Genomic DNA, 24,641 nt, shown 5'->3' with positions numbered 1-24,641 from the left:
AACAAGCGGCCCTGGCCTCCCAGGGAAGGGTTTTCCCACGGGGCCGTGTCCCAGCTGCTGCGGCTCCGGAGGGCGGCGAGAAGGGTGGTGGTGAGGGACAGAGGGCAGCAGACACGGTTAGGCGGCCCTGGGGCCAGGCTCAGCCGGCACGGCCCAGCACGGCACAGGTTCTCCGAGTGGCAGGGTGATCCTGCACAGATCCCCCAGGCAGGAAGTGAGAGATACAACCCCTCCCCCATGGACTCACCACGACCGTCCCCATGTCCCCTCAGCCTGCTGGTGCCAGGCTGGAGGCTGGGTGGAGGCTGGGAACGGCAGAGTCCGCCCCCCCGAGCCTCCGCAGAACTCCTGGGGCAGGCCCCTCGGCAGCCCAGGCGAGTGCAACGGAAGAACCCAGCCGGTGGCTCCCAGCGAAGTTCCCCTTTGGCGACGGGACGTGGCGTGTCGCCCTGCGCCACGGCTCTCACTCCTCCGCGCCCGGCGGCCTCACCTGAGCTGCACCATGGCCCTTGTCCGGGCCGCCTGCGGGTAAACCAGGAGGCCTACGTCTCGGCGGACGCTGCAGGGGGTTTCCACTCCCATCGCTACGCGTGACTCTTGTAGAACCCCCGTTTGCGGGGCCGCCCCCCCGGTTTGCTGCATCCCCATCCAAGGAGTCTGGCCCCATCGCCTCCGATAGCCCTCGTCACACCCCGCCAGTAAACACGGCACCGCCGCCCGCACCACTGACGCCGCCGGATCACAAGCGCGCCCACCGCTGCGGCAAGGGGAGCGAAGCTGCATCTGCCGTCCCAGAGAGGGCGAGGCTCCAACAGTTACAGCAACCCCGCTATCTGCAGCCCTGAGCCCCCCAAGCCCCCAGTCCTCTGTCCTGAGTTCCTCCTGACCCCCCGACTCCTGCCCTGACTCCTGCTACTCCCCCCAAGTCCCCCCTGCCCTGAACCCCCCACTTACACGTCTTACAGGCATTGCTGTACGGCCCCCCTCAACCCCCCGCCCTGAGCCCCCCCCCCACACTTACATGTCTTACGGGCATTGCTGTACGGTCCCCTCCCCCGCCCCCATGCCCTTTTCACAATTAGCACCGAGTCGTGCTGTGGTTCAGCACCCCTCTTGCAGCCTGGCTCGCCGGTTGTCTAGTTCTAAGTGGGGGTACATGGGGGTGAAAGAGGCTCTGAAGACGGTGGCCTTGCCAGAGGCCCAGTAGTGGTCGTGTGCTTCCAAAACACTCACGCTGTTTCAGTGTCGATTAACTCTGCAGGATGGAACCTCGCAGTCGGGGGAAATCAGGCACGGACAGAGTTTGCCAGGGCCTCTCACGCTGCGGGTACCGGGTAGGTTTGTTCTTTGGATGAATCCGTCTCACAGAGGATTGAGAAACAGCTCGATGATTTGGTGCTCGCAGCGGGGTTCAACCTGATCTCGCGGTGGTGTGAACGCGCCTTCTTTCGGGTCGAAATCATTAACAGGCTTTGTTTTCCTTCGTCCGTGCGCCAGCTGGGATCCCCTGAAGCCTCCTGTTTCTGGCAGAGGTGTAATTCTACGTGCGCTGAAAAGAGTTTGTCAGATTTTTGTTTCAAGTGCCAGAGTTCGAAGTTACCACCCGCCTCTTCGCTCTGGCCGTGTTCAGTTCCACCGGGCACCCAGTGCCCAGTGGCCCCCCCCCAGCTGTGCAGGTGCCCGCCTCCCGCTGCTCGGTTTCCGCACTGGCTCGGCACGGCGGGGACATCCGCTTGTCACCCCCTCGGAGAGGTAACAGCGGGGAAAAGAAGCCAGGCGGGGGCACGCTGTAACCGCACAATTCCAAAGCTGCTTGCGAGGGGGCCGCATTGTCACGCACTGGATGGGTGTCTGGAACGTTGGTTTTGTTTATGAAAGGGCACGGGCGGGTCAAATAACACTGGATTTCTTCACCGGGGGTAGGTTTGTAACAGTCCCCTCCCTCAAGAGCATGAGCGGCAGAAGCAGCTGGGCTTGGCGTGAGAAATCTGCAAGTTCCCCGTCTCTTTCCAGCATCACCTCCCACTCGCGCCCCCGGAGGCCCTGCACTGGCCAAGTCTTTTCCGACAAGCGACCCTCTCCTGGGGTCTGGCCTTTTCCCCCAATCACAGGTGACACAGCCATGGAAAAAACACCCGTTAACTCAACAGCAGCAGAACTCTCCAGAAATCGGGGTCTACCCTAGGTCCCCACCCTCAAAGCATGCCGTAGCTGGGTTTTCTTGGTGAGCGGTTGTAACGGACCGGGGAGTGCTGGCCAGCACCCAGCGACTAAGGGGTTAAGCGCAGGTACCTAGCAAAGGTGGCCAGGGGGCCCTGGAGTTAGATAGTTGACATTTGAATTGGATCTAGGTCCCCTGCCAGCTTTCTCTGTGCGGGAGAGAAAAACCAGGAGTTGAGACACAGAATGAGTTAAATCCAGGCAGGACTGCCAGCCCCAAGGAATTCGGAGCATGGGAGTGGACTGAACAAAGAGAAAACTGGAAGTGAGGAAAAGTGAATCCAGTCCCGTGCAGGGTAATTTACTCCCCATTTACCAGCTAAGCTTTGTGCCCAGACGTTTCTCTGTTTTCACTTGGTTTGCTCAGTTGCTCTGGAACATCTAGCAACCAAGTCTGCGTTCTCAAGTGTGTCTTTTGTTTTGTAATAGCACAGCACTGCCTGGGGCTCCCCCCCCCAGAGCTCCCTGGGGCTCCCCCCCCCGTACACACGCTGCCTGGGGCTCCCCCCCCCACCATATACACCGCTGCCTGGGGCTCCCCCCCCAACTGCTGCCTGGGGCTCTCCCCCCCCCCCGTACACACCGCTGCCTGGGGCTCTCCCCCCCCCACCGTATACACCGCTGCCTGAGGCTCCCCCCATACACACCGCTGCCTGGGGCTCCCCCCCCACTGCTGCCTGGGGCTCTCCCCCCCTACACACCGCTGCCTGGGGCTCCCCCCCCCCACTGCTGCCTGGGGCTCCTCCCCCCCCACCGTACACACCGCTGCCTGGGGCTCCCCCCCGTACACACCGCTGCCTGGGGCTCCCCCCCACTGCTGCCTGGGGCTCCCCCCCTACACACCACTGCCTGGGGCTCCCCCCCCACTGCTGCCTGGGGCTCCCCCCCCACTGCTCCCTGAGGCTCCCCCCCCTGTACACACCGCTGCCGGGGGCTCTCCCTCCTCCTGTTCACATGCCTTGTTTAGGGTTGCCAGGTGTCTGGTTTTTGTCCGGTAATTGTGTCTTCTGTCCAGTAAAACCCCAGAAATACCGGACCCTCCTGCTCTTCCCCAGAGGCAGGGCCCGGCTCACCGTGCTCATCACAGGCCAGTTCTCGGGTTCAGGGTGGAAACCCCTCCGGAGTCCTGGTCTCCCTTCGCGGGGCAGGGCCTGCGCTGGCAGGGGAGGTGGGGGGCCTGGGCCCACCCGCTGCTCCGTCGGCCCAGGGACCCTACCGCAGCGGCGACAGAGAGGGCGGGTCTGCTTCCGCCTGGCAGCTCTTCCCCAAACAGCCCCTCCAGGTGCCTCCCCCGGTACCTGCTAGCCAGTCCTCAGCTCACCCTCCCCCCCCCCTACTCCCACCCCACACACACCCTCACCCCCATGCCCCGCCACACGCTCATCCACACCCCCACTCCCCTCCACACCCACCCCCTCACACTCATCCCCCCACGCTCTCCTCACCGCCCACTTCCCCCCACATCCATCCCCCACTCCCTCCCACACCCACCCCTTCACACTCATCCCCCCACGCTCTCCTCACCCCCCACTTCCCCCCACATCCATCCCCCACTCCCTCCCACACCCACCCCCTCACACTCATCCCCCCACGCTCTCCTCACCCCCCACTTGCCCCCACATCCATCCCCCACTCCTTCCCACACCCACCTTCACCCATCCCCTCACACTCATCCCCCCACAACCCTCACCCACCCCCATACACACACTCCCCACCCCCTCACCCACACATACCCACACCCACTACTCTTGTGTCCCACACACCCTTCTCCCGCCCCATTGCTCTTTGTCTTCCTCCCTCCTTACCTGGGGAACCTTGGAGCAGCCCCACCGGCTTTGATTGGCTGCAGGTGTGTATTAGCCTGCTCCTGCAGGCAAGTCCTTACCTAGCCCCAGGTGTCTGCCTGCCTTCCTTTGGGGGCAGCCGTCCTTGGGGGTGTCCTCGGGGCGGAGAAAGCCCCTTGCCCAGCGCCCTGTACACCTGCCCTCCATCAGCGCGCAGCAGGCTGCTGGCTTGGGTCTGTCACACCAGTGCCATGTTCGGACCCCTTCCTGCCCTGCCAGGGTGCCCCACGGTGACTGGACAGACCTGCCCTCCTGGAAGCTGCCTTTAGCACCACTCCAGCCCCGGCCCAGCCCTGCAACTGCGAAGGAGCCACTTGGCCAGCAGGGGGCACTGGCCAGCCAGGGCAGTCAGTCCCCCGTCCCCGTCCTCCCGCCACCGGCTGTCAGCCCCTGCACCCCGGGGTCTGCAAGACTCATGCTTAGATGGAGGCTGGGCCCCTTGTGCCCTGCGGCTCAACAGCCCCTGCACTGACAGCTGCTCCACCACTGGGGGATGAGAATCAGGCCGCTACTGAGAAGCAGGCAGGCTCAGTGGTTAGAGCCCTAGCCTGGGACTTGAGAGTGCTGCCTTTGGGCCCCAGCCATGTGTGTGTCGGACCTGGGGGAAGCTGCTCAGCCTCTCTTGGCCCCAGCTGCCCAATGGGGGTCGTGGGGGTAGCGGGGTGGTGCCCGGGCGGGCATGGGGCAGCACCAGGGAGCATCTGGCCCCACCTGCATGCGGGGCACTGGCTGTGAGACTCAGCTCCCCGTGCGTGGCCGGCACAGGCCCCGGCCCAGACGCTGCTCCATCTCCCTTGGCCCGGGGCATGCCTGGGTGCACAGCCCTTGCCTAGAGAGGAGGCCCCCGGCACCGCGCCCCGGCTCCTTCCCACCCAGCCTGCTGGACTCTCCGAGCAGCAACACTGCAGAGAACCTGGCAAACCAGAGCCCCTGTCTGCAAAGAAACCCACCAGAGCCCCCCAACCCTGCCACCCGCCCCCCCCCCACCCTCCCAGGGCTCCTGTAGGCCCAGCCCTCCCCTGGCTCTGGGAACCCAGGCTCCCTGGAGAAGCTGGGGTGGGCCCACGGGGGGGAGGCGCAAAGGGGCTGATGTGGGGGGGCACCAGAGGAGTTACATGGGCTGCCACCCCCCTGCCTTTTCATGCCCCCACGGCAGGCACCCCCGTCCACATGGGCTCCCTATTTCCTGGGCAACAAAGAGTGTCCAGGCTATTGTCAGCCTGTCACTAGACCAGCTGGGCCCCCATGGTGCCCCCCCCCCCCCCCGGGCTGCCTTGTGCCTCCTTCCCCCTGTGCTGTGAGAGAGCCTGGCTGGAGGGATGCTGGCTGGGGCTGAAACAGCCTGGAGCCCTCCCCGTCATGCCCTGGCTGTCATCCCCCCCCCTCGTCCCCCCCTCTCCCGATGCAGGGACACCCTAGAGTCTGGCATGAAGGGCGGGTGCCCCCTGCTGGCAGCCTGACCGGATGCACCTCAGGGAAGGACATGGGGCGGGGGAGTTACCATGGGAGCTCAGCCCTGGAGAAGAATGTGGCTGGCTGGGGGAGGGATGGGGCCGATGCTGAGGGTACGCGCCAACCAATGGACTAGCCCTGGCAGCCACTGGGGAGGGCACAAGGGGCATGCTAAAGCCATCCCCAGCTTGCCCACGCGATGGGGAGCAGGCTGCCCCGTGGAATGCAAGGGATCGTGTCCTGGGCTCAGCTTGAGCATGCAGCAGCAGGGGCAGAAATACGGCAGGGCGAACGGGGCGACCGCCCCGGGCCCCACACTTCGGAAAGCCCCACGCATGCGCCGTGGCAAAGGGAGGGCCCCACGGAATTATGCTGCCCGGGGCCCCGCAAAACCGTCATCTGCTCCTGTGCAGCAGCCCCTGGCAGGGCCAGGAGAGGCCACTGGGCCATGAGCTGCAAGGCCTTGGTTCTCATGGGGGTCCAGACCCAGTGATGCATTTTGAGTGGGGGGCACACACAGCGTGAAGCCCGGAGAACTTCGCCCGTTGCTGATCTTTCCTCCTCTCCGAGACACGGTGCAGCCCTGAGGGAATGGCCTTTGCCTTCCCTTCTCCGTAGCAGCACATCGTTCATTGTGATTTGTGCTGAGTGTGACGGCTTGTAGTGGACTCAGAGACTTGTGCTGTGTTGTATGTGCAGGGCATACAGGCAGGAGGGGTAGTTTTGTGAAGTGGAAAAGTCCATTGCACGCGAGTTCCCTGTTCCCTGTTCACTTGGCCCTGTTCCCTGTGCCAGCCCTGTGCTCTGGTTGCAACCATGGCTCCTGAGGCGAGAGCCGGCAAAGCCAAACCATAGGGCAAGAAGAGCCAGGCTCTGGGCTACCAGGCACTGCTGTTTGCCCCAGGCAAGCCGGGCAGGTACCAAGTGCATGTCTGAGCAGGGCAGGAGTCTCTAAGGGGGGCAGGGCTGTACCATGAATGGGGGCAGGGCTGTACCATTAAGGGGGAGCAAGGCTGTACCAGGGCCTTGGAGCTCTGGGCTCAGGTCTCCCCACTGGAGCAGGGGAGTGCAGGGCAGGGGAAGCAGGGGCTGTGGGGCAGGATCGGGGGGCAGAGCTGTGTGTGGGGAGCGCAGGGCAGGGGGAGCAGGGGCTGCACCCAGCCAGCCCCACTAGAGGCGGCCCCAAGCAGGGGGGGCTGAGCGGAGGAAGCCCTTAGCCAGGGATCCGCCTTGCTCTCCAGCCATACGGGGGTAGGCCAGGCCCCGCGCCAGGCGCCTTTCTACAGAGCATGGATCCAGCTGCTGCACCAGGGGCTCAGGGCCACGCAGGCTGTGCCCAGAACAGGACAATGGCCAGTCCCTCCAGCAGCCCAGGAACCGGCTGGTGGGTCTGTGATGCCAGGCCAAGCCCCACCCGCCTCCTGTGGCCCTCCCGGAAAGGGGCCGGGGAGCGCCTGGTGCGGCAGAGAAACAGCCGGGTTGTTCCTGTCGCTCGCACAGACGCCCTGCAGCAGGTGTGTCTGCCCCAGACGCCTGCTCCCTGAACTTCCAGCCCCCAGGCCTCGGGACGTGGGGTCCCAGGGGCGCCTGCCCACCACAGCCTGCTGGGAAAGCTTGGCCCATCCCAGTCCGTCCGATGGCTCAATAGACAGATCCTGCATAGAGCCTGCGCCCGGCAGGGCTAAGCACGGGCTCTGCTGCATGTGCTGAAGGAACCTGCTGGCTGGAAGATGTAGTGGGCTTTTATCCGCTGCCGGGCCGACGCCCTGGGCCCAGGGACGCGCCTGGGAAGGGTTCAGGGCTACGCAGTGTCAGGAATCACGTTGCCACCTTCCACTCAAGCCCAGCACAGGCCCCTGGGCTGGGCCATGGCAGCGTGAGCATGTCCCAGCCCCGGTAGCCCATTCTGGGGCCCCCGCAGGGAGACGGGGAATGGAGGCTGAGCCGCAGCCGGGGGGGGGGGGGCCTGGCTGGGGGGCTCCTTGGAGGAAGGGCACTGGGAGGGAGGCGGACGTGGAAGGCTCCGCTATCTGTCTCCCAGGGGAGAGGGTGGCTGGGGAGGAGGAGGCCCCAAAGCAAGCTCGGGAGACGAGGCTCTGGGGAGACACCCTGGGGTCAGCGGCTTGAGGGGAGCCAGGCCTCCAGGAAGATGCTGTGACCGAGGGGGGAGGAGCGTGGCAGAGCCCGCAGGCAGGGACTGAGCCGGGAACGGGCCGTGGTTGTGCCGTGGCACTGGGCCATGCTGCCCCAGGCGGCCAGTGGCCCAGGGCAGGCCAGGAGGTGGCACTCTGGGCCGGGGAGACCCTCGGATGCATCCTCCCTCTGAGCCTCCACCCCGAAGCGTCCAATTCCCTCCCTGTCGTAGAGGCCGCGCCCGTGCGCTTATGGCCCAGCAAAATCAAGCGCGTGGCCCCCACGGCCTGCACGCCTCTGCGCACACGTGGCACGCGCCCGGCTGCACGTGGACGTGTGACTCCGCGCTGCACGCTCCTGTGGCGAGGCGGGCGCCTGCCTGGCAGAGGCCTGTTCGCACACCTGGCAGGCCAGCGGCTGGGCAGGCAGCTTCCAGCTGAACAATGAGGCCCAGGGCGAAGGCGGCCCCGCCCGGCAAGCCCTGGCACTGGCCGTGTTTGTTCAGGCGGGCTGCGTGTGTTCCTTCACCTCGCTGCCCCGCCCGCTCCTCCGCCTCGGGCCAGCCCTGGAAAATCCTGCAGAGACAGGAAAGCGCAGACAAGACGGAGAGAAAACAAGGGGCTGTTCCGACCCCAGGAAACAGCCTCCGGTCTCAGCACAGCTTCCTTCTCCTCTTCTCCTCCCCCAGAGGCCTGCGGGGCCTCTCCCTCCTGTCAGCAGCCAGCTGCAGCCTCCTTGTCCCCGGCCCTGAGACGGGACGGGCAGGGCAGGACATGGCTGCCCCGTGCCCCATGCCTCGCAGGGTGCTTGAGCCGAGGCCGCAAAGGCAGGAGACGAGCTGGATGGTGGTGGGAACGTCTGTCAAAGTGGGTGCTGAGCTCCCTTGCCCCGGCCACCCCACCGGCAGCCAGGCCCCCCAGACGCTGGACCCTTTCTCAGCCAGCGTGGTCCCTGCTGGGGGGACGGGGCAAAGCTCCCCAGCCCCTGGCCAGCCTGGCTGCCAGAACCTGCAGGTGGTCTAGGGAAGCTGCCACGTTACCACGGGCCCCACGCTGGCAAACCCGGGGGTCACAGCTCAGCCTGGTAGCCGCTCCCCAGCCTTTGCCAGCCCCGAGAAGAGCAGGGGCCGTGGGGCGCACGACGACTGCAGCTTCCCTCGTCTGACCGGCGGGCAGGGCCCTGTGCGAGCTGACGCGAAGCTGTTACGCTGCATTTCACGGCACCTCCCCCGGGCACGGCTCAGGCGCCCGCAGGCTCCGTGCCCAGCCCAAGCGTGGGACGTGGCGTTGGCCGTGACAAACTTTGCCAGGCCACTGGGCAGGGTGGCGGAGGGGCGGCTCCGGGCTCCGGGGGAGGGGGGGGGCTTGAGCAGAAGGGGGGGGGCGCTGACTTTCAGTGTCACCCAACCAGGGCTCCAGCCATGGTCACTGCCGGTGTAGTGGTGGCCAGGAGCCCTGGGTCTGGGGCAGCTGTGCCCATTGCACCCCCCTTCTCCCTCCCCATCCCTGCTCCCCCATTGGCAGGCTGGCCTGCTAGGCAAGGCTGTGAGCTGCTTAGCCAGTGTGAGCCCTAAGCCAATTAGCACCCAGCTCTTAGTCAGGGCAGGGCTTGCCAAAGGCCGCCCCGAAGCACCCGGAGGAGCTAGCGAACGGGAGTTTGGGGGGAGTTTAGAGGGGAAGGCTGAAGGGGGCGAGATACACAGAACATCGAGGCCTAAAACACCCGATGAAACAAAACAAAAAAACGCCACCAAAGGAAGCTGCAGGCATGCAAAGAGGATGCTGGCAGCAGCGCGGGGGCTGTCCTGTTATTGCACCCGACGGAGCATGTCTGTTGCCTGCCTCATCATAGAACACTAGGACTGGAAGGGACCTCGAGAGTCAAGTTCAGTCCCCTGCCCTCACGGCAGGACCAGGCACCATCTAGACCAGCGTTTCTCCACCTTTTTCTGCTCATGGCCCCCTTCTGAGCCTCGTTTACCTCTGTGCACCCCTCATAGCCGCTGTTAGTTGGAAAAAAGGTACATCATTGAACTAATGTTCCGGTTTTACCATGTGGCCCCCTAGAGGTAGGGCGTGGCCCCCGGGGAGCCATATGGCCTATAGTTGAGAACCACTGGTATCTAGACCATCCCTGGCAGGGGTCTGTCCAACCTGCTCTTCAATATCTCCAGTGTGGGAGATTCCACAATCCCCCTGGGCAATTTATTCCAGTGTGTAACCAGCCAGACATGTAGGAAGTTTTTCCTAATGTCCAACCTAAACTAGAGTTGGGAAACTAACACAGCGGGGCACAGACTATTCAGTAAGTTCTCGGACTGCATTGAAGACAATTTTTTATTTCAGAAGGTTGAAAAACCTATGAGGAGGAAAGCTCTTCTAGATTTGATTTTGACGAATAGGGAGGAACTGGTTGAAAATTTGAAAGTGGAAGGCAGCTTGGATGAAAATGATCATGAAATCACAGAGTTCATGATTCTAAGGAAGTGTAGAAGGGAGAACAGCAAAATAGAGACAATGGATTTCAGGAAGGCAGATTTTGGTAAACTCAGAGAGCTGGTAGGTAAGGTCCCATGGGAAGCAAGACTAAGAAGAAAAACAACTGAAAAGAGTTGGCAGTTTTTCAAAGGGACATTATTAAGGGCCCAAAAGCAAGCTATTCCATAGCGTAGGAAAGATAGAAAGTCTGGCAATAGTCCGCCTTGGCTTAACCAGGAGATCTTGCATGATCTAAAAATAAAAAAGCAGTCATACAAAAAGTGGAAACTAGGACAAATTACAAAGGATGAATATAGGCAAACAACACAGGAATGCAGGGGCAAGATGAGAAAGGCAAAGGCACAAAACGAGCTCAAACTAGCTACAGACATAAAGGGAAACAAGATGACTTTCTATGAATGTATTAGAAGCAAAAGGAAGACCCAGGACAGGGTAGGCCCACTGGTCAGTAAGGAGGGATGAACAATAACAGGAAACTTGGAAATGGCAGAGATGCTCAATGACTTTGTTTTGGTCTTCACCGAGAAGTCTGATGAAGGAATGCCTCACATAGCAAATGCTAGTGGGAAGGGGGGAGGTTTAGAAGATAAAATTAAAAATGAACAAGTTAAAAATCACTTAAAAAAGTTAGATGCCTGCAAGTCACCAGGGCCTGATGAAATGCATCCTAGGATACTCAAGGAGCTGATAGCAGACATATCTGAGCCTTTAGGTATCATCTTTGAAAAATCATGGAAGACAGGACAGATTCTAGAAGACTGGAAAAGGGCAAACCAAGTACCCATCTCTAAAAAGGGAAATAAGAACAACCCAGAAAACTACAGACCGGTCGGTTTAACTTCTGTGCCAGGGAAGATAATGGAGGATGCAAATGAATTCCTTAATTACTAACATCTGGAAGAAAATAAGGTGATGGGCAACAGCCAGCATGGATTTGTAAAGAACAAATCATGGCAAACCAATCTGATAGCTTTCTTTGATAGGATAATGAGTCTTCTGGATAAGGGAGAAGCAGTGGATGTGATATACCTAGATCTTAGTAAGGCATTTGATATGGTCTTGCATGATATTCCTATCAATAAACTAGGTAAATACAACTTAGATGGGGCTACTATAAGGTGGGTGCATAACTGACTGGATAACCGTTCTCAGAGAGTCGTTATTAATAATTCATAATGATGCTGGAAGGAGTCTGTTCAATATCTTCATCAACGATTTAGATAATGGCATAGAGAGGATGCTCGTTAAGTTTGCAGATGATACCAAGCTGGAAGGGGTTGCAAGTGCTTTGGAGGATAGGGTCATAATTCAAAATGAGCTGGACAAACTAAAGGAATGGTCTGAGGTAAACAGGATGAAGTTTAATAAAGACAAATGCAAAATGCTCCACTTAGGGAGGCACAATCAGTTTCACACGTACAGAATGGGAAGTGATTGTCTGGGAAGGATACTGCAGAATGGGATCTAAGGGTCATAGTCGACCACAAGCTAAATATGAGTCAACTGTGTGACACTGTTGCAAAAAAAGCAAACGTGATTCTGGGCTGCATTTACAGGAGTGTTATGAGCAAGACATAAGTCATTCTTCCGCTCTACTCTGCGCTGATTAGAGGCCTCAACTGGAGTATTGTGTCTAGTTCTGGGCACCACATTTCAAGGGAGACGTGGAGAAATTGGAGAAGGTCCGGAGAAGAGCAACCAGAACAATTAAAGGTCTAGAGAACATGACCGATGAAGGGAGGCTGAAAGAATTGGGTTTGTTTAGTTTAGAAAAGAGAAGATTGAGGGGGGACATGAAAGCTGTTTTCAGGTATCTAAAAGGGTATTAAAAGGAGGAGGGAGACAAATTGTTCTCCTTGGCCTCTGAGGACAGGACAAGGAGCAATGAGCTTAAACTGCAGCAAGGGAGGTTTAGGTTGGAAAAACTTCCTGTCAGGGTGGTGAAACCCTGGAATAAGTTCCCTCGGGAGGTTGTGGACTCTCCATCTCTGGAGATATTTAAGAGCAGGTTAGACAGACATCTATCAGGGATGCTGTGCTGCGAGGTAGTCAGAGGTTTGCCGTGGAGAGAACAGAATTCAAAATGGCTGCCCTTAAAGGGACAAGCCTCTTTTATTTTTCCTCAACAAAAAAAATCCTCCGTGTTCCTCATAAAGAAAAATTATTGATTGGTGTTCCTCGGTCTTAAAAAGTTCAAGATACCCTGGTCTAGACAGCACTGGGTCCTGCCATCAGGGCAGGGGACGGGACTCGATGACTCTCGAGGTCCTTTCCAGTTCTGGCGTTCTATGGTTCTATAAATCTCCTGTCAAGGCTGTTCCCCCTCTGGCACGATGAATGCAGAAGTGGGGGCCCACAAGAGCACTTAGGGTTGCCAGGTGTCCGGTATTGACCCAGGCAGTCCGGTATTTTTGCCTCCTGTCCGGTAAAAAAATTCAGTAGATACCGGACACCTAACATTTCTGGTATTTTCTGATTTTTTTCCCAGCCAGGAGGTGAAAATACTGGACACCTGGCAACCCTAAGTGCCTGGGCCCAGCCCGCAACCTCCCCCCACCTGGGCCCTGACACCCATCCCCCATGCCATGCTTACCTGGTTCCGCAGGAAAGCTGAGTTCTGGCTTGAAGAGCCCAAAATGGCCATCAGCAAAAAGCCTAAAGACCAAAGGGAAGCAATGCCTTCCTTGGGTCTTAGTGCTGAACCGCTCCTCCGTTCCTATCCCTGTTCTAACTCTGCGCTCGCTCTGAACGGGTCCATGCTGTTTTAATGCTGTTTTATTTTATTTTTGGTTAATAAGTCTCTGAATCCTTTTTTTTTTTTTTTGCTTAACAACTTTGGTCTCCCCCCGCTTTTTTTTCCCCAGCTTTTTTGTTTTGTTTTTTTGGTGGGGGCAGGGGGAGTGTTCCGTATTTTTGTTTCAACCATCTGGCAACCCTAAGAGCACTCCAAAATCTTGCTTCTACCGGCATTGGTACAAAAACTTCCCTACACACAATCCTAATACCCAGATTTTGGGGGACCCACTGCCACCACCCAAGTAACTCCAAGAAAATCAGGGAAGAGATCACGTGCGAAATCCTCTCCCTAAGGTAAAACTCATCCCACCCCACCCCACGCCACTCCAGCCTGCCCCAACCTCCGTTTTCTTGGAGTTGGGAAAAACAGAGGGGATTCACAGACAACAATGGACTCTGTCCTTGTAACTAGGCAATGAGTCAAGGGACACAACAATCAACCAATTCCGGTTAATTAGAAAAAAAAGAAAAACTTTTATTACCAAAACAAAACTACAGTTGCAAGCATAGTAAAGTGGCTAGATGGAAAGAGCCACTAATTGATGTAGGGACTCAGTGGGACCCCTGGGCTTTAGTTACAAAAGAGAAAAAAAACACATTTAACAGCTCAGACATTAGTTTCAAATTCCCAAACCAGGAAAAACAACAAATCCTGACGGACTACCTAAACTTTTCCTGACTTACACATTGTAAGAAGTCCGTTCTTGGAGAGAGAAGTGACGGGGCTGAGCAGCCCCACACACTGCAGGAGGAAGTACACGGTGACCCAGCGGCTGCCGCGGGGCAGAGCATAAGAACGGCCGTACTGGGTCAGACCAAAGACATCTAGCCCAGTAGCCTGTCTGCAGACAGTGACCAGCACCAGGTGCTCCAGAGAAAGTGGACCGAAGACAATGATCAAGCGATTTGTCTCCTTTCATACTTCTCCAGCCTCTGACAAACAGAGGCCAGGGACACCATTTCTATCCCTTGGCTAATAGCCTTTTATGGACCTAACCTCCAGGAAATTATCTAGCTTCTCTTTAAACTCTGTTATAGTCCTAGCCTTCACCACCTCCTCTGGCAAGGAGTTCCACAGGTTGACTACACGCTGTGTGAAGAAGAACTTTCTTTTATTAGTTTTAAATCTGCTACCCATTAACTTCATTTGGTGTCCTCTAGTTCTTCTATTATGGGAACTAATAAATAACTTTTCTTTATTCGCCCTCTCCACGCCACTCATGATTTTATAGACCTCTATCATATCCCCCCTCAGTCTCCTCTTTTCTAAACTGAAAAGTCCCAGTCGTTTTAACCTCTCTTCATATGGGACCCGTTCCAAACCCCTCATCATTTTAGTTGCCCTTTTCTGAAAAAGGGTACGGAGGGTAGGGGGGTACCGGAGGAACGCCACCTGCTGGTGACGTCATCCCGGTGCCGACCGGCGTCGCTATGCTGGCGCTGGCCGATGACATCATCCACGGGGCCGGAGGGGCGTTTGAAAGGTGACCGAGAGACCGCCAGTGGGGAGGAGAGACCCGGCTCGGCTGCAAGGAAGCTGGGCAAGAGGGGTGCAGTAGAGTGAAGGACAATAGCGATAGGTGACCGGGCGGGGTGAGCAGTAACCCCGTGTCGTCCCCGATTATCGGAACCACAGGCAGGGTAGGAAATGGCCCAGAGCTGGGCCAAGGACCCCAAGTGGGGGTGAGGTTAGGGGTTTTCACCCCACCCGCTGGCAGGCGAGAGAATGATTTCCCCCTGCCCTAGGGTCCTGGGATAGGGAGAGTGGGCGGGCCCGAGTCCCCCTACCCCACCACTAGTGGGGGTAAAGTCTGTGTGTGTGGCCATTTGGCCTTGAACAGCAGGTACCCCGGCCAGGGGGAGATTGGATTATGGGGATTGGTTGTAAAAAAATGTAATAAACAAGAGCGAGGTTCAGGGGTGACCCATGTACAGAAGTGTCCCCCCTCACCCCCAGTCTTGGAAGAAACTGCTCTAAATCTCAAACCCGCTCTTCCCCTTTGCAATGCTACCTGCATTGCTATTGGCTGACCACCCCTTAGTTAACCCCTTAGTCACCAGGTCCTGGTCAGCACTCCTGATTATGACACCTCCCTTGCTGCCGTTGAAGCCCCTTGCTTCTTGTCCTGTCCTCAGAGGCCAGGAGAACAATTTTTCTCCCTCCTCCTTCTAACATCCTTTTAGATACTATGGGCGGGTGGCGAACGTGTGCATGCGCTCCAAGGAGCTCTTGGTCCCGAGAGACTGCATACGGACGGTGGAGACGAGGGTGACTGAACTGGAGGAGCTAAGGGAGGCAGAGAGGTACGTAGAGGAGACTTTCCAGGACACCGTCGAATGGTCCCACCCCGCTCAGATTGCTCCTGCGTTTCTAGGGGGGTGAAAGGCTCAGGGAAGGGGAACATCCAACAGGAGCAGGGGAAAACAATCCCGTAGTTGGAACGTCCCGTGCAGAGGATGCTGTGGTCTCCTCTCACATGGAGGACACTGCCCCAGGGGAGGGAAGTCCAGCGGTAGGAAAAGGCAGGTGTTGGTAACGGGGGATTCGATCATTAGGAACATAGATAGCTGGGTCTGTGAGGGTCGGGAGAACCCTTTGGTGACTTGCCCGCCTGGTACGAAGGTTGCAGATCTCGAGCCATCTAGAGAGACGTGCAGTGCTGGGGAGGAGCCGGTGGTCGTGGTGCATGGAGGCACCAGTGACACAGGGAAGGGTAGGAGAGAGGTCCTAGAGGCCAAATTTAGGCCGCTAGGGAAGAGATTGAAATCCGGATCCTCCATGGGAGCGTTCTCTGAAATGCTTCCAGTCCCATGCCCAGGGCCCGGTGGACAGGCAGAGCGGCAGGGTCTCACTGCATGGAGATGGGGGGTCGATTCATTAGGAAAAGAGGGAGCTTATCGGGATGGGCTCTACCTGAACCACAATGGAACCAGGTCGCTGGCACCTCGCACTGAAACAGTCGCAGCAGTTTTTAAACTAAGGGCGTTGGCAGAAATCTGATGGGACCAGGGCAATGGGGGGGGGGCACAAAGGGTGAGTCAAGTGCCCTCGGGGGGAGGAGCAAGGGGCCAGTGGCCAGACAGTCCACAGGCCCTAGGCCCACACTTGGAGGGTAGTGGGGGAGCTTGCGCTGGCAGCAGGCGCCTGCTTGCCTGGGAAGCATCATGACCCAACCCCATGGCTGTGTCTACACTGGCAAATGAGTATGCAAATGAGGCTAAGCGTGGAATATCACCGAGCCTCATTTGCATATCTAATGAGCCACCATTTTTGCAGCAGAGGCTCTTGCACCAGAAGGAGCATCTACACTGCCCCTTGCACAAGAAAAGCCCCCTTGCGCAACGCCGCTATGGTGATTATTTTCGGGAATAACGGCATTGCGCAAGTGTAGACGCTCCCTCTGCCGCAAAAATGGTGGCTCATTAGATATGCAAATGGGGCTCAGCAATATTCCACGCTTAGCCTCATTTGCATACTTTCGGGCTCAAGATCACGCCAGTGCAGACATAGCCCATCTTGCTCCGCCCCAGCGGCTCCCAGCTGCAGGGCTCCAGTTTGGGGAAGGGGTGGAGTGGGAAGGTCTGGGGCCCAGGGTGGAGTCGGGCTAGGGTGTGACGGCGCGTTGGGGTTTTCCCGTCTCCTGCGTCCCCGTAATGGCACGAACAGACTCCCCCAGCCAGTAGAATAGAGGGAGTTTATTGCTTCCCCAGGATACAGCATAGCACAGATGTAATCTGGTTCCAGGGCAGGCCTAGGATGCCTCAGCCCCCTTGAGATGGGGGGGTGGCTGGGCCCCTAAATCCCAGCCCCCTCCCTAGCTCCTTCTCCCCTGCTTCCCAGACTGAAACTAACTCTCTTCCAGCCCTGCCCCCAGCCAGGGCTCCACTCCCCTTCTTCCCATTGTTCCGCTCCCTGGGAGATACCTGTCTGACGAGTTTTGAAGCCCCCTTGTATAATGACCCATCCCCTGCCCTGCTGGGCCGGGCAGCCAGTGGGGGTCACCCACAACCCACTGCCCAGCATAGCAACCAGCAAGGTACCCCCCACTACGTCACACAGGGCGGAAAGAGCTGGGACCCTCTCCCGGACTAGGAGAGTCATGGGGGCTGTCCCGTGGCCAGTGCCCCACGTACCTCCCAGCAGTGGCCAGTGATCGAGGAGCACGTGGTTCCGATGGCGCCGTCCCTTGGGGGTTATTGATGAGACTCCCCATGACCTAGTAAGCAGAGGGGGGAAGAGGAGACGTGCAGGGCGGGTCTGCTGAGAGCCAGTCAGATGGAAAACGTCCCATCCAATCACACCATGGAACAGACACTTGAAGAGCGACACGATTACGTGCCCATCCAAATGCTACAAGTCTAAATACTAAGTGGGTGAACCAGAGTGTCTTGTATTAAATGAGAACAAGAATGGCCGGGCTGGCTCGGACCAAAGGCCCGTCCAGCCCAGCGGCCTGTCTGCCCACAGCGGCCAATGCCAGGCACCCCAGAGGGAGTGAACCGAACAGGCAACCATCCAGTGATCCCCCCTCCCCCTCCGTCGCCCATTCCCAGCCCTGACAGACAGAGGCTGGGGACACCCTCTCTGCCCATCCTCAGTCATAGCCAGCGATTGGCCTCTGCTCCATCTAGCTAGTTCTTCTCTGAACCCTGTTAAAGTCATAGAAGCCTAGAGCCGGAAGAGACCTCAGGAGTCATTGACCTCACCTTTTGCACAAAGCACGACCAACCCCAACTCAACCATCCCCGCCAGGGCTTGGTCAAGCTGAGACTTCAAAACCTCCCCAGGGAACCCAGCCCAGGGCTTCCCCACCCTCCTGGGGAAAGCGTTTTTCCTAATCCAACCTAGACCTCCCCCACTGCAACTTGAGCCCATTGCTCCTTGTTCTGCCATCCACCACCACTGAGAACAGCCTCTCTGCATCCTCTTCGGGGAGTTGGAGGCTGCTATCAAACCGCCCTCACTCTTCTCTTCTGCAGATTAAACAAGCCCAACTCTCTCAGCCTTGTCTCCTAGGTCATGTGCTCCAGCCCCCTAATCATTTTGATTGCCTTCTGCTGGACCCCCTCCAATGTGTCCACATCCTTTCTGTAATGGGGGGACCAGAACTGGACACAATACTCCAGATGTGGTATTACCAGTGTTGACTAAAGAGGAATAGTCACATCCCTAGATCGGCTGCCAGTGCTCCTACTAATGCAACCTAATAGCCCATTAGACTTCTTGGCTACAATGACACACTGTCGACTCATATCCAGCTTTTCAGCCGCTCTAATGCCCAGGTCCTTTCTGCCGAACTGCTGCTTGCCCAGTCGGGCCCCAGCCTGTAACAGGACAGAAGAATCCCAAGCACTAAGTACAGGACTCTCTACTTGTCCTTGTTGAACCTCATCTGATTTCTACACTGCCCACTCCTCTAATTTATCTAGGTTGTCTTGGACCATCGCTCTCCTCCCAGCTTAGTGTCAGCTGCGAACTTGCTGAAGGTACAATCCAATCCCATCATCCAGATCATTAATGAAGATGTTGAACAAAACCAGCCCCAGGGCTGACCCCTGGGGTACACCACTTGATACTGGCTGCCAACTAGACATGATGCTGTTGAGCACTGCTCGATGAGTCCTGGCATTCACAACATCCTCTGGCAAGGAGTTCCACAGGTTGACTGTAAGTTCTATGAAGAAATACTTCCTTCTGTTTGTTTTAAACCTGCTGTCCATTAATTTCATTGGGTGATGCCTAGCTCGTGTGATGAGAAGGAGTAAATAACTCTTCTTTAAGTACTCTCCCTGAATTACAGGCCTCTCTCTTTTCTAAGCTGAGAAGTCCCAGTCATACTCCTGCTGCTCTTTGTTGCCCTTTTCCAGTTCCAATACATCTGCTTTGAGATGAGGTGACCACACCTGTGATGCCCAGTATATGGATATCCTCAACTATATGGCAGATGAAATTGAATGTTGACCAATGCAAACTAAAATCCCAACTACACTTATAAACTGATGAGGTCTAAATGATCGGAAGATCTTGGGATAAGGGAGATCTTGGAGTCATTGCAGATAGTTCTCTTAAAACATCCGGTCAGTGTGCAGCAACTGGCAAAATAGCTAATAGAACACTGGGAATCTTTAAAAAGGAATAGAAAATAAGACAGAATCTCTTATTGCCTCTATATAAATCCATGAAACGCCTACATCTCGAATACTGCATGCAGATCTGGTCGCCTAATCTATTGAATTCAAAAAGGTCAATAAAAATGATTAAGGGTATAGAATCACTGCAATATGAGGAGAGATTAATAAGTTTGGAACTTTTCCCAACTAAAGGGGGGATATGATAGAGGTCTATAAAATCATGACTGATGTAGAGAAAGTAAATAAAGTGGTTTACTCCATCTTACAACACACAAACTAGAAGTCACTAATTAAATGACTAGGTAGCAGGTTTAAAACAAAGACAAGGAAGTTTTTCTTAATGCAGCGCACAGTCAACCTGTGGAACTCCTTGCCAGAGGATGCTGTGAGGCCCAAGACTAGAACAAGATTAAAAAAGGAACAAGTTACATTCTTGGAGGGAATGTCTCTAAATTTATGCTGTAGGGAAACAGGAAGGGAAGATCTTTAAAACCTTTGACTTCCCTGAAGATATTTGTAAACATGTGATTATGAAAGGGTTTTATGATTTGATGCATATTTCATACCGCAGAGAAACACAGCATTGGAAGAGCATGTTTTCACCAGAGAATTAAAAAACCAGGAGAAAACATTAACTGTGTTCTAAGAGCACTGCATACTCTGGCTGAAAATGGAGATTTGGGGGAATGAAAACATCTGAGTCGAGGTTGTTAGCAGGGTAACAGATAAAAGCCTTTCACAGCAGCGACAGCTGAAGCAATTTAACCTCAGCCAGAACCATACAGAGCAATGCAGTCAGAATTAGTCAAACTACCGGCCACATGTTTAAACGTCTCAGGGGGGCAGCCATGTTAGTCTGTAACTAAAAAACAACCGTGGTCCTGTAGCACCTTAGAGACAGGCCATATAATAGAAACAGTATTACGAGCTTTCATGGGCACAACCCACTTCCTCAGGTGACAAATACGGGACCGTTGTTGTTTACGTTGTTTTTTACTGGCCAAATGGTAGGAGCAACTTGCAAAGCCTCAACAACGTAGCTGCAAATAGATCACCAACCCCGAGGCCAGGAGAGAACGCCCAGGCTAAGGGGGACAAATTCCAGCTTAGCGCCCCAGGTGTGGAAAAAGTCACGGCCCAAGCGCCGATGCGTGTCCAGCCAGAGGCGCATGGTGTAATGTGTGTGCCAAAAAGAGGGGCCTTTGCAGCTGTTGGCCACACCGAAGCAGTCAGGGAGTGGACTCATTTTGCACACAATCCAGGCAAGCGCTGTTGTTTCTGGGGTTGATCCCTTGCGATGACACAGAAGATGCCTGGAGACTGTCCGTGGTTGGATTATTGACTGTAACGTGGACACAGTGATCTCAGCAATTGCCTCCAGCCCCCGCCCCAGCTCTGACTAGCTGGGCGGGCGGACGCTTCTGAGCTGCCCCAGGCAGCTCACCACAGAACAACGTGCAAAGACAGGAACTGTGTGTTTGGGTGTATGTGATCCAAGGACACCGACTGACACCCTTGCCAGTCGCAGCCAGGCAGCTACAACAGGCCTAATGGGAACGGTGGGAAAACTCGCTGGATTCTTTGGTGGAAATGGTCTTTTGAAAGGAGATCCAGAACCAACCAACTCTGAGCCAATGCCAAGCCACACAGTGAACGCGCCCCCCAGCAGACAGAGCTGGGGAGAAACTAGCAGCAGAACTATACACGTTCAGGGAAGTCCCTACTGACCAAGTCAGGGTGTATCTAGAAATAACGTACTTGAAAGACAGAGCGTGTTGCAGTGTCATTGAGAAACTGAAGAGCACGAGGGATGGGCAGTGGCCCCAGTGGTGTAGCAAGTGGGGGCGGGACACCTCGCTGGGGGGGGGGGCACTTTAGTCCCCCTCTGCTCCCCTGACATCCCGTGGCTTGCCTGCTCCTCCTTCTCCGCCCACAGCTGGAGCTTCCTCTCCACCCCCTGCCCAACCTTCCTCCATCTCCGCCGGTGAGTTAGTGCATGTGGGGGCCCGGCCCCAAACTGGAGGGGGCAAGGGAAGACGTACAAGGTGCCCCCCTCCTCCCAGAGTCAGAGTCAGTCGTGCGCCAGCAGTGACAGCTGGGGGGGCAAATTTTGACTTTGCCCCTGGCTTCATAACACCCCCACTACGCCTCTGAATGGCCCCCAAGTCACAGCTGCCGAATTTAAGTCATTCCCACTTAAATTGGATTTTCAGCCTATTCCTGGCAGCCCACATTACCCACAAGCCAAGGGAGAAGCCAAGAGCGGTACAGAGACAGCAAGAAAATCCTCCAGCCAGGAAATCTGTTCCTTGCTTCTGAGTTACAGAGCAACCCCCAAAGCGGCTCCTGGACACAGTCCAGCACACGCCCTGATGGGAAGGCAGCTCGGCCCTCCAGCTCCAACTTTGGAAAAGAATCTCACTCCAAAGCGGCCAGACACGAGAAAGGAGCCAAATCGGATAAAAACGCCAAAGAGCATCTGGGCACGTTTACAAGGGACACGGCGAGATGGCGCAGAACACGGTGACGGTTCCGGTCGCATGGGATGCGGGAGAAGAACAGGCCATTCCAACGACTGCGAATGCTGCACCCGGAGCCGAGGGACAGCAGGGAGCTCAGCAGAAACACTGCGTTTGTCGGAGAGACCCGTCCGCAGAGCAAACGCGACGGCTGGCAGCTGCAGAGCAAGGTGACAAGGGCTCAAGGATTCCAGCTCAGCCGGCCATTGCACTTTCTCTGGAAGTGAGAGACGGGAGGGATCACGTGAGGGTTACCTGCTGTGTTCCCCCCCTCTGGGGCATCTGGTGTTGGCCACTGTGGGCAGACAGGACATTGGGCTGGACGGACCTTTGGTCGGACCCAGTCTGGCCGTTTTTATGTGAGGACGCACGCATTGCTGTGTGAACCTAGCAAACCGGTACAAGGGACAAGCAAACCGGTACAGGCGGTTAGCAAACCGGTACAGGCGGTTAGCAAACCGGTACAGGCGGCAGAGGCGGTTAGCAAACCGGTACAGGCGGCAGAGGCGGTTAGCAAACCGGTACAGGCGGCGTGACAGCAGGAATCCTGCAAGTGGCAGCAAAGCAGCACTGGAAGGGGTAAGAATGAACTGTATCACATGGGTGACATGGCTAATTGGAGGGAATCTTAGCCAGACCTGGCACAGCCTTGAAGCCTCTGAGAATGCACCTGCCCAGCCCTCTTCCAGTACAGAGACAAGAAAACCTGCCCAGCCGAATTAGCAAAGGGCTCAGCTCTCCCCTGCTGCTACTGGAACAATGGAGGACACCCCCCGCCACCTCACCCACGGAGGTCAAGAGAGAGGCAGGTGCCAATTACTCGGCTGGCCTGCGTGTTTTGCACCCCGTCCCTTGCTGTGCTGAACGGGGGCAGCCACAGGCAACATGGAGAACCTGCTGGCACAGCTTTGCCAGCCCCGGGGCCCGGCTGAGCTCGGCCAGTGCCCCTCGAACACGAACCACGGCCCCTCCGCTGACACCGCCTGGCCTCATGCAGCTGCTAGCGCACGTGGTCTCCACCTGCGACCTCACAAGAGAATAACCTGCCGGCCTGCTGCAGCCTGCTCATGGGAGCCCTGGGCGCAGGCACCATGCGGCTCCCCTCAGTGCCCGCCCCCAGCTCGCCGGGGAACCAGAGCACAGCCCGGCCAGTGCCCCCCAGTGCCCGCCCCCAGCTCGCCGGGGAACCAGAGCACAGCCCGGCCAGTGCCCCCCAGTGCCCGCCCCCAGCTCGCCGGGGAACCAGAGCACAGCCCAGCCAGTGCCCCTCAGTGCCCGCCCCCAGCTCGCCAGGGAACCAGAGCACAGCCCGGCCAGTGTCCCTCAGTGCCCGCCCCCAGCTCGCCGGGGAACCAGAGCACAGCCCGGCCAGTGCCCCTCAGTGCCCGCCCCCAGCTCCCCAGGGGAACCAGAGCGCAGCCCGGCCAGTGCCCCTCAGTGCCCGCCCCCAGCTCCCCAGGGGAACCAGAGCACAGCCCGGCCAGTGCCCCTCAGTGCCCGCCCCCAGCTCGCGGGGGAACCAGAGCACAGCCCGGCCAGTGCCCCTCAGTGCCCGCCCCCAGCTCGCCAGGGGAACCAGAGCGCAGCCCGGCCAGTGCCCCTCAGTGCCCGCCCCCAGCTCCCCAGGGGAACCAGAGCACAGCCCGGCCAGTGCCCCTCAGTGCCCGCCCCCAGCTCGCGGGGGAACCAGAGCACAGCCCGGCCAGTGCCCCTCAGTGCCCGCCCCCAGCTCGCGGGGGAACCAGAGCACAGCCCGGCCAGTGCCCCTCAGTGCCCACCCCCAGCTCGCCAGGGGAACCAGAGCACAGCCCGGCCAGTGCCCCTCAGTGCCCGCCCCCAGCTCCCCAGGGGAACCAGAGCACAGCCCGGCCAGTGCCCCTCAGTGCCCGCCCCCAGCTCCCCAGGGGAACCAGAGCACAGCCCGGCCAGTGCCCCTCAGTGCCCGCCCCCAGCTCCCCAGGGGAACCAGAGCACAGCCCGGCCAGTGCCCCTCAGAGCTGGTCAATGCAGCCGCAGCCTTGGACCTTTCAGTAACTAGGATCAGCAATCAGCCTGAAGGTGGGGCATGGGGGGGGGGCATGCTCAGGGCATGGACCCCAGGGGACAGAGAAGGGCAAAGGCACGCAGCTGTTAGTGACTAGCTCATTTTCCCAGCACCCAGTCCCTGCCGTCCCAGGGCTCATTGTCTTCTCCAACTGTCCTGGGTGCCCCACATGCCCCACCTTTCACTCACGCAGAGCTCCCTCGACGGACCGAGCTCAGCAGCCTCTTCCCACAGCCTGCCCCGCCCAGCGACCCCGGCGGGAGACAGCATTGCTGGTTAGGGTGTGTCCCGGGGAGGCACTCAGCCCACAGCACCTCCTGCTGGTCGCTTTGGGAACTCGCTTTGCAGCCCTGGAGCACCCCCTTGCAGCTGGGGTCACACCTGCTGGGACCATCCTAGGTCAGTGCCCCTGCAGCCTAGGGTCCTCCCCTCCCAGGGAATCCCCAATCCCCTCTGCCCACCTTGCCTCAGAGACCCACTGCCAGGCCTCATCTAGCCCCAGGGCCAATCTGCATCGGACATGCCCGCTCAGCAGTGGCAGGGGGGTGGGGACCTGCTGCCTTTGCCGGTCCTGGCTGCCTCCCTAGTACACTCAGGCCTTGCTCAGCCTGGGAGTGCGGTGAGGCCAGGGCTCGCCAGCTCCGTCTGGTCTGGTCTGGTCTGGTCTGGTCTGCGAAGCCCCTGGGAAGCCAGTCCCACCAGCTCCCCAGCTAGAACCAGGATGGGTCTGCTCTCCTCCCTCCAGGAACCTTATTTATACAGCCCCAGCTGGGCCCTGATTGGCTGAATCTGCCTCAGCTGTGGGCTCTGTGCTCTCCGCCCGCTCCCAGAGGCGGGTTCTAGCCCTTAAAGGGCCAGTGCAGGGAGACGCCCCATCACTGGGTGTTACACGGAGACGGTGCCACGCGGAGCCAGCGCGGCTGGGAGATCCCAATAGAATCCTAAATCGCGCCGCCGGCTTTCTACTTGCCTCCTGGCCGCTGGCTCAGCTAATTACAGAGCA

General features: G+C 57.8%; 1 long non-coding RNA gene across 1 annotated transcript; it reads right to left on the bottom strand.

The window, feature by feature from the left end:
* Window positions 1-20,712: 20,712 nt before the first annotated feature.
* LOC142819443 (uncharacterized) lies at window positions 20,713-24,325 on the bottom strand. Its single transcript, XR_012897348.1, has 2 exons — window positions 24,100-24,325; window positions 20,713-21,811 (listed from the first exon to the last, which is right to left on the bottom strand). It is a non-coding gene; the product is annotated as an uncharacterized LOC142819443 (long non-coding RNA).
* Between the last annotated feature and the right edge of the window lie 316 nt (window positions 24,326-24,641).

Source organism: Pelodiscus sinensis, chromosome 23 (genome assembly GCF_049634645.1).
Source record: "Pelodiscus sinensis isolate JC-2024 chromosome 23, ASM4963464v1, whole genome shotgun sequence".
In the NCBI taxonomy this organism is placed as follows: domain Eukaryota; kingdom Metazoa; phylum Chordata; order Testudines; family Trionychidae; genus Pelodiscus; species Pelodiscus sinensis.
Note: the sequence above shows the minus strand (reverse complement) of the source record. Positions and strands in the feature narration are given on the sequence as shown.